Here is a 10,401-nt window from a genome sequence, read left to right as displayed (position 1 = left end):
TCAGGAACAAAATTCCCACTTCATGTAGGAAAGAACACTCATTTTCTAGTGCACTGCTTAGAGAAGTTGGTGATTTCCAAAGGAAAGAAATAGTTTCATAGTAAGTTCGATTTTATCAGGAGATAAATGCTTTTTACAGCAATGGTATTTAGACTGTAAGCTCTTGAGGACAGAGACCTTTTCTTTTTAATATCTAGAAAGTGCCATGCAAAGATACCTGTATATATTAATATTTAATACACAAATATTAATAATACCTCTGAGCAAGGAGCATACTTGCCCACAGAATCAGGCTAGATTACAGCTCTGAACGTAAATATAACAGTCTTACAATTGTAACTAGAGCTATTCCAAAGTAATACCAAGAAATATCCAAGTGCTGTGAATGTGCAATCTGTACATATTTGTAAATCAGATTTCTGCAGGTATGGCATTTGGATGGTTTTGGACTTATGCGATTAACTGCGTGTTTTCATGGACATCTGTCAGAGCCCTACTAATAACCTTTGAACCTAATGACCAACTTCAACCCACATTAACAGAGGCCTTAAATAGGTCTTCCCACCCATTTGTGAAGGTAAACAACTTTAAACATGAGAGAACAAAGATTGTGCTAATACCTCATGAAGGGGGCAGCTGCAAGGTAAAGTCAATGAAATTTTACCAGAAATCAAAAAATCTAAAGGAGAGAAGTTTTAAAAGCTTTAATCATAAACACGTATTTATCAGACATCAGAGCAGTCCCTACTCAGTCAAGCTTAGTGCTCCTTGCTGATCTTCAGCAAGGTCCAACAATGAATGGTCTTTGAAAAAAAGCTTTTTTTTTTTTTGCACTTAGACTTATCTCCCAGGTGGATTCTCTGCTGTCTAATCAGGGGTGAGCTCGTGCTACAGTCTTAGTATAATTCAGTTAAAATGTCATTAAACCATAAGACAAATCTAAGGGAAACCAGGCTTTGTTAGATGCAGTGCTTATACAAATTCTTGCTACACTTTTTATATGATCTTGCTATATTTTTATATTATATTGCTGTATTTATTACATATACATATATAAAATTACCATTATATGGCCTTACATGTTATTATATTCATTTTAGTACGTTCAATAAGTCTGCTTTTATCAATACAAATGGGAAAAAATAGCATCTCTATTACTGGATTAAATGCAGCAGGAAACATCGTGTAGTCCAGGCAAATGGTGTACTGAGCCTGGGGTTCCCATACGTGCCTTTCTGCGCAATACAGAAAGCACATAGCTCATTTATATCAGCTTTATATATATTTTTTTATATATTAGGTTATGGATCTAAGTCACTGCTGGATATGTATTCCAGTGTCCTGCTGGAACTTAATATTTGAACTTTGGGTTTGCTGAAATGGTGTAATCACAGAACCTCATTCAGAAGTCTTTCATATTTTCTATTCCTTTACGTACAGAAACATGTACAGAATAAAAATTTTCCCATACCTTTCAGACAGCATTTTAAAATGCTTAAATACAGGGACATAACGTTGCTTCTGGTCAAACTTACCCTACATTTGGGGAAATATTTAAGAGCAGAAATACTGTGAGCATCTGGCACAATGCACCACTTTTTGGAAGATGATGTCCCTAAGGAACAACAGTTCATCATGGAGGCTGCTGCTAGCCCTTCCAATGCATAAATTATTCCTCTTTTCAGTGCTGTGCATATCTGAGGGTATAATCAAGTCTTAGTGCTGGAGGGAGATACTTTTTGTTCTAAGAAATGAAGTCTGGAAGGAAGCCATTTTGCTTAATCTCAGTGAAGCATTACTGTTAAGTTTCATAAGGAAATGTTCTGCAGTTTCACCATTCCTCTCAGATTCACGCACACACTGAGAATTTCTTGAATATCTTGAGACAGATGACAGTTCCCATAGTCATCTCAGTTTTTGACTTGTGCTCAGTAAACCAGCAACAAATGAAGGCACTGTTCTGACGGTTTTAGTTCACTACAGGCTCAGTTTTCTCAGCCCAAATACGGTTCAAATACCACCTAGTCCTAATAAACGACTGCTGATGACTATTTAGAGAGGTATGTCACATGCACTAATAAGCATAATGGCTAAGAAAGCTTGAACGTTGCCATCTATTACTACTATATATATATAACTGCACAGAAGAGGATGTTCTCCTAGAGAAGCGACTTGTGCAGGCTAGGACCAAGTGGTTCATACTGTGATTTCATACTTTCTCCCTTTTGTTCTCCTATGATATAAAGCCTCAGTGACCAAAGAAAAACAAAAATCATATGTCAGATCTGTCCTAAAGATAAACTGAAGGCAAATAAGAAATCCAGGACAGTTCAGGAGCAATTAATATGTAACAATTGTAATAACAATCTGAAATTTGTTCACAGTGTGTATCAGATTTAGAGGACCACAGTTTCAATGCGTGGAACTAAGAGGCAGAAATAAAAGAATTTTAGGTGGCAGAAAGAGTGAAACTGTAATGTCTCTATGTTAAGAACTTTCTTTAGGGTTATTAAGTCAGCACTTTCCACAAAGGCAAAAAGGCCTATTTTTTTTATGCTATTTTTAATACTCATTGTATTCCCATCCAGTGAAGGGAAAAACAGATAATCAATACTAGTAATTATAAACATAGGGGTTTTATGACTTAAGATGAAATGTGATGAGTTAATCTTTTCAAGAAGGTTATATTTAAATAAATTATTAACATCTGTTCTTTTATATGCTTTTTATGAACCATTCATTCAGCTCCTAATATGAAGGGTGTGTGCATAGGGTTACCTCTGACAATAATGGCTGATAGTAGTATTCACTTATTTTTTAAAGAAAACTGTACAAACTTGATAGTTAAATCTAGGAATGATGGAATATTAACTGTGCTTAATATTAACTCTCTACTGCTGCTAGTATTTTTCCATAATCCTAGCCCACATTTTCTTATTTCTTTTCCAAGGGATTAATCCTACTTCTTTGTGTGAGGAATGTTGGCAAGGGCTAGGATTTGCAAGAAACAAAATTGTGAGATATTTCTGAAGAAAGGCTTTGTTCTAGGGGACAAAACTTCAAATAACAAACAAACAAACAAAAAATGAACCTTTTGCAATGCAAGATGTGTACTTGTCTAAACAATGTATCCATACAACCTGTTTACAGATTTTTTTAAAATCCTTCTTGGCACACTTTTTTGCTACTCCTTATTTGTCATATTTAAATTCTATGCTCTAAAAAGCCAGGAATGTATTTTTGCATTTCATAGAAGAGTTAAATAGTAGTAATAGTTAAGTAGTAGTAATACATTAGTGCTCTGAAATATTCTCTGACTATATGCAAGCTTATACACTGAAATATGTTACAAGCAAATGTGAAATGATCCTTGTTGATATTTATGCAACAAAAATACATGGCAGTTTTGGGAATTTCTCCACCTATAACGCTGAAGGCGCTCACTGGAACCCATTTAAATATTTTTGCCAATGCCAGTGGTTCCAGCTGCTTTACTATGAAACACTGGCCTTCCCAGTGTCTATAAGAGCTGCATCCAGCCTGTCTTTTATCTACATCCCACCTGGCAGCCAGCAGCACAAAAAGGGCCTAACATTTATTTATTTATTTATTTATTTATTTATTTTCCTGGTAAAACGTACAGTTCAGTAAGTCCAATTTGTGATAAATGTTAATCAGTTGAAGACAATTTTTTTCTCTTTTTTCTTTTTTTTTTTTTTGTTTAATTACAGATAGAGCAAAAAAGTAGAAGGGACTTGTTTTTATCTGTAGTATGCATATGCCTTCTGGAGCAATACCTATGAACATGCGGTCTCAAATACAGTGACAACTCCTAGGCACAGATTGATGATGACAATTTGATCCTTCAATTTAAATTGGTGAGGAATCAGTAAAGTACAGAGATGTCCACTGTTAACCAGAATGAATAATATTCTGTTAACTTTTGCAGTTTATGAAACAAAACCAGAAACCATCATCGTCTGTTGATTGGCACTGAGACCATGAAGAGATCTTTATGCACAAATGACACTTGTGATTTTTTTATGTCCATGTTCTACTGACCCTTAACTGTAAAACAAATTGCTAAAAATATTAAGATTCTGATTACTATGCAAATTCATTTTTAATCTTTGCAAAAGATACTATCTCTGTCAAAATACTGAAATTTTAATTAGGTGAGATGTAAGTGAAGTCTGAGAAAATTCCTTTTTGGGGTGTCTTTTTCCATTTCAAGGGGGAAATCAAAAGAAAATAAAGTTATTTTGGGTCATTACTATATTTCAATATTTGAGGAAATACTTATCTAAAAATTGTCAGATATAAGATGAGAATAAAAACACTCCTCTCAGAAAAAACACAAAAACATTTTATTTATGTTCTGTTACACTTCATTCCTCTTCCCAGATTTCAATATTTTTGTAAATGTATCTCTATGTTAGATGACTGAGCTATTAAGTTACTCATAACAATTCACAGTGAGTCAGCATATGTGATTTCCAACCTGTTCTATATTTCATAATTTGAAATCTAGATATAAGCTTGCAGAGGACAAAAGGAGAAAGAACAGGAGTTTGAACTGTAGAGTTCTTTTCTGGGATTTTAAATTAATTTGGCTGTTTTCGTCATGGATAGGTAAGTTAATTCCTCCTGAATGGGGACACATGGGTAGTGCCATGAAGGTGTAGGTAGTGTAGGTAGCATATGCCACCAGAACCTTCTTTACACTGCTGCTACTCCACCTTTCAGCTATTTCTAGCTATTCTCACATCAGAAACCTGGCAGCAGACATTTAGGATACAAGTCCAGCTTTAAAATAAAATGGAAGAAAAAGAAATGTTTGGACCAGCATCTTGTTTTATTTTTTGCTAAAAGTGGGAATATTTCCAATTTTCAGGGTCCTTTCACAAGACGAAGGAAAGAACGCAGCATAGTGGTGCCAAATTACAAAGAACTGGCTGTACAGACAATCCCATCCTTCACTCTCTGCAGCTGAGAGGTTGTGCCATCTGCCCTTTCAGCCTACTGAGTGCTGCGTTGCCTGTGAGGATGTGAATTCAAAGTCCTCTTTTGTCAGGGCAGATGCAAACCAGCACTATAGGGGCAAACCTCTGATATTTGGGGCATTCTAGGGTCACAACCTGCCCATCTCTTATGAAGCTTTTTTTTTTTTTTTTCCTAATGTTACACTGGAAAAAAGAAATGTAAAAAACAACAACAACAACAAAAAAACACCTTTCTGCTGGGTCACTGAAGGATTACGTGACTAGGAGGGTTGTTAGGCCTAACGTCCTCCACCTAGGACCATGGATACCTTTCTTTATAGAAAATTTTAGCATTTTTATATGAAACAGGTAAAGAGAACTGTGCCTTGAATAGGATTGATGAAAAGGCATCAATACATTTATGGGAGCGTGCAGGGCATTGCCAGCATATAATGACTCTTTAAAACAGTTTAGAAAGCTTTGCACCTACTCCTCTCCAGCAAACTTGTTTCGTTTTGACTGGAGTAACAATGACTAAAAGCCTGCCAATGGAACAAGATGAATGCATTAAGAAAATAAAGATAAAATATTTTCAAGATCTCTGCTTTTAGCGTATGTTGAATATTAAAGAAATGTCCAAAGGAACTCTCTCATAAGAGGGAGAACAAATGGACATCTTTAAAATAACTACAAAATTGAATGATTGTCACAGGAATACATTAAGCTCTTGTTGAAGTAAATTGTGAAATTGTGTTTGCTGATGTCCGAGATGCTAACTGATTAAATTGCTGCCACTGGATGCCTTCTACTCTTCAGGAGACCCTTGCAAGAAGGGATGGTCAGAGAGGCTGCCCCTAGCTCCAGCTGTTGGTGGTGGTGGGCAGGTGAGGCCCCACTCCAGCTTCTCAGTAGCCTGGGAAATGTAGTATGGCTGCGAAGAGCCCATTTTGCATCTGGTCTGCTTGTTTGTAAGTTACTGAAGTAGGGGGTGTTCAGTGTAAGGGCGATGCCTGCATTGCATGTTAAATCCAAGAGATGTGTTTTCATTAACGAGCAAAGAGCTTTTTAGATCAGGTGCCCTAAGAAAGCTCCTGTTATAAAACCGAGGGTGCTAGAAAGCGTGCGTGGCTGCCACTGTCACCTAATAGAGGTTACGCACTGGTAGAGGCAACAATGGAGCTGGCAGAAGGCTGTCTCTAGCTGTCAGTTCCAGGCTGCAGGCTTTTATGTTCATTTGTAATGCAATCAATAAGGAATAGCTGAAATTGGGCTCTGGAAGCTTGATTTTATAGTTTGCTAAATTTCTCTTTTAAATCTGATTAAAATAAAAGAGAAGTTTCTATGGAAACCTTCCCTTTTATTCAAGGAGAGATCTCCAAGTCTCCCAGGCGCTGTCTCTGCCTCACACAACTGGCACCGCCTGGATCTGCTCCACATGCGCCACGCTGGGCAGCATGGCGGACAGCCTGCTGGGATTAATTTAGCTTCATCCGTCACCTCTGATGGACCCGACAACACATGCCCCCCTCTATCCATACTCTTCCAGCTCCTAAGACTGTTGGCAGTTACAAAAACGTCCCGCAGCCTGGGAAGCCCCGGTGTTGGCAGGCGCTGGATGGGCCTGTGCTACCCCACATTCAGATGTCAATGAAAAAATGACTAGATTACTTTGTTTTTAAGATGCTCTTACCCATTATTACCACTAGCATTGGCTGACAGACATGATTTCTTTGTTTCCATAAATACAAAAAGCTTAGGTCAGCTTGCCTGCTTTTAGCTCCAGAGCCTCCTTCCCAAAGAATTCTCTTTCCCTAAACCACCCACCCAGTCTGGGATATTCTGAGATATTTTGGGCCTGTTGATGCAGCTGTATGCACTGCTGCCACATCCAAAACCTTCCCCCAGGCTTCCCTTCCCATTGCTCTACCTCTGACCAGCCTTACACAGTATTATCCAACCTAGGACTCAGGTCATGACTTGTGTTTCTTGCACAAGAGAAATTAGTTTCACAGAATCACAGAATAGGCTTTAACAGTTTGCTAAATCAGTTTTGAACTCACAGTGACTACTGCCCTCACCAGATTCACCCAGATCATTGTCTGAGCTGTAAAAACTACATATGAAGAAAAAAAAAAAAAGAAATTCTATAAAATCTGTTCAGTGAGGATCTATTTGCTATCATAAAGCTGCAGTGGATTTTTTGTAGAAAGACAACAATATAATAACCAGATGTAAACCACAGCTTCTCATAACTCTGATAAAAATTCTGTCAAAGATAACAATCTGTATAAAGACACAAAATATTTTGCATGTGTTGTTTTCAGTTCCATGTAATTTATTTTCAGCACAATAATTCATTATATGATCTATTGAATAAAGAAAATATAAAGAAAATAATTCAGTTTTGGACTCCTTTACTTTCAAAGGGAGGAATAAGATATGCAAGTTTAGAGGCATGTATACAATTATGAAACTTTAAAAATAAAATTAGAAACAATTTTTAAAAAGCAATGCAAAAGAGATCCTGATGATGAAAAGATATGCATTAATATTTGAGTGTTTTTCTGAACTTCTTTCCTCTAGGAAAAACAGGAATGGTGGTTCAGTATAACATACCTTTTACCTATCTTGGCTGGTCATTCCTCACCTCTGAGCTGAACATCTCCTGTTCATGTTCCTTACCTGTTCCTGTGCAAGTCAGATGCCCTAAATTAACAAAAAGGAGGTATATGTTTACATGCAGAAATTAAATATTTTTGTTTTCAATTTTAAAGATTTAGCTTTTTCTGTAATAATGCTTGAATAAAAATCTCAGAAAAATCTTTTGATTACATTGGTTGAATAGGTGTGCTTTGCATTCATTCCAAAACCTACCTTAATCAGTATAAGGGTGTTATAAAAAAAAAATCTGTTCAACTTTTTGACAACTATGGTCAGATTTTGCTTAAGTACAAACAAACTTTCTAATATGATGAGTCATTTGGGGATAGGTTCAACCCACGTCAGGAACTGCACAGCAGCACCATAGTATATTAAGTGCTCCATTCCATTGTAGAGATATCATGTGAATAAGAGCTGAAAGTTTATGTATTTATTTATGAGTTAGCAAAAGATGCAGTTGTTCCTTCTCCATAAACAGAAATAAAATTAAGCAAACAAGTGACAAACATTAAATTATTAATAGTAATATATAGTTTGTTATTTTGACTGTATTATTTGTGAGTTGGTCCCATGACTTTGTGATAAAGCTGCCAGAAAAATAGTTCTTTAACCTCACTGTCATCAAGTGTCTTTTAAATTGTGGCATATTTAATGAAATATATATTTTTTTCCTAGTAAGAATTAAAAATCCCATTAGATAATGGTAGAAAGAAAAAAGAAAGAAAGAAAATGTTATGCTTGTCAATCCCACATCACAGGTTTGTTTAATTAGTTCTTGTCCTTTGGAGTCCCCTGATGAAAGATCAAAATAATCAATTTCACAGTTCAAAGCCAAGATACAGCACTGGGTCTTGCCAGGGTAAGTAAACTGCTCAAGAATACATGCATGCTGACACAGAGAGCTGGTTATCACCTGAACGCAGTAAGTTTCAGAATCCCCTTTATCTCATTCAAATGCCCTCATGGCTTTATATTCACTCCAGACAATGGAAACGTCTGAAGATGACTCTGTGGAGTCACAAGGCTCTGTATCACAGGGCTGGCGATAAGTCCTGCATCACACACGTATAATTAGCCTGAATTAGTTCTTCATTAGCTCCGCGTGCCACTGGGAGAGGAAAGATGGTGATGAGGGCAGACTTTCCAGACTTCTTTTGCTTCCGGACCATGTCAAACTCATATGGAAATGCCACTGCATCTTTATGTATGAAAGCATACATGAGACTTGGATTGTGCTTCCATGGCCTTTACCTTTGCTTTCCTGCATGGGCTATTCTGACTGCTCATTCCTCTGTTGTTGTAGAAATGAAGGGAGAGTTCAACCTCTGCATGCGAAAAATGAATAAATTTTTACTGTAGGGCTTTCAGATATTGTAAAGACAGTGTTTGATGGACTTGGACTTGAAGAATGTCAACCACATAAAAAGAAAATGGATTTCCTTCATATCCAGTGAAACAGGCTTTCATTTACTTGTGAGTCATCCTTTTCTTCTGCAGGAAAATTATGAGAACAACACAGGGGAATGAAAATATGCAGTTCTTGTTGAAGGCAAGGGCTGAAGCTGGACACTCCCCTACATTACAGCTACTCTTTTCTCAGATTCCTCTTTAGACTTTTGATTGTATTTCCTAATAAGGCTTTTCATTCACCTTGGCCACCTCCTGGAGGTTTCCCTGCCCGGAGAGGGCCGCTCAGACCTTCCTACCATATGTTACAGGTGTCTCCCCAGCATCTTCTTTGCCTTTTACCTCTTCAAAATCCTTTCTGTGTTGCCGTCCTGGCCCTTGCAAATTGCTGCTTCTGTTTGATTAGACAACAATTCTTATAAGAAATATCACCTCTCAGCTGAAGTCCCGTTGCAAGGGCATTTTACAAAAGAGATGTCTTTTTATGTGCATACAGTTAATGGATAATGGGCCATTATCAAGAAGCTGTGACTTTGTTCATAGGTTTTCTTCCGGCAGTAAAAGTTTTCATTGTTGTTAACACACGCATTTCTAGAGCATTTACATAGAGCAATTAAGGCCATATTCAGATTGGCTATTATTGTACCTAATGGGGACATAATAGGTACGTAATGGATGTTTAGACACCTATTAAGCTTTCCGGTTCAAAAGAGTGAAATTATGGGGCTCGTTACCTAGGCCAAACAGAGGAATTGTCAAAATGACCAGGACTAATAGACATCCCAATGTCCTACATTATGGGCTCAAATTCATTGTCCTGGTCAAAGACACGCAGGATTTCTCCCGTGCATCATCTGAAGTGCTCCTTGGTTCTTCTCAGAGCAGAGCTCTAGGAACTTGTGTGGCCTCCTGGACTTGCTCCTTGTACAAGACCTGATGCAAGGATCAAGCGACTTTATCGCAAAACATCTCAAGCTTCTTTGAGTGGACTGAAAAGGTAAAGTTCTTGTCCCTTACATCGCAGCAGCCATTTACTTTATTTGTTTTAAAACAGCCTAAATTAGAAGACTTTCCTCCAGGGGCATCACACTGGAGGAAAAGTTCTTTAAAGAAACAAAACCAGACAAAAATATACCCACTATTCTGATCTTAACCCAAAGCAATGGAAAGACCTAGCTTCTCTGAGTACAAAAGAACCCATGCTCTTATCACTGCTGCCATTTGTCTTCTCCCAATGGTGACATAGGGAGCCCTTTTCACGGTGTAGAACACCAAGCTTTCCTGAGAGAGGTTCAGTTTGCACAGGGCAATTTTGAACAAACTCTGTTTTAAAAAATACAACTATACATAC

The sequence above is a fragment of the Anser cygnoides genome, chromosome 4 (assembly GCF_040182565.1).
Source record: "Anser cygnoides isolate HZ-2024a breed goose chromosome 4, Taihu_goose_T2T_genome, whole genome shotgun sequence".
Taxonomy (NCBI): Eukaryota; Metazoa; Chordata; class Aves; order Anseriformes; family Anatidae; genus Anser; species Anser cygnoides.
The sequence above is the reverse complement of the archived record's forward strand: the minus strand, read 5'-3'. Positions refer to the sequence as shown.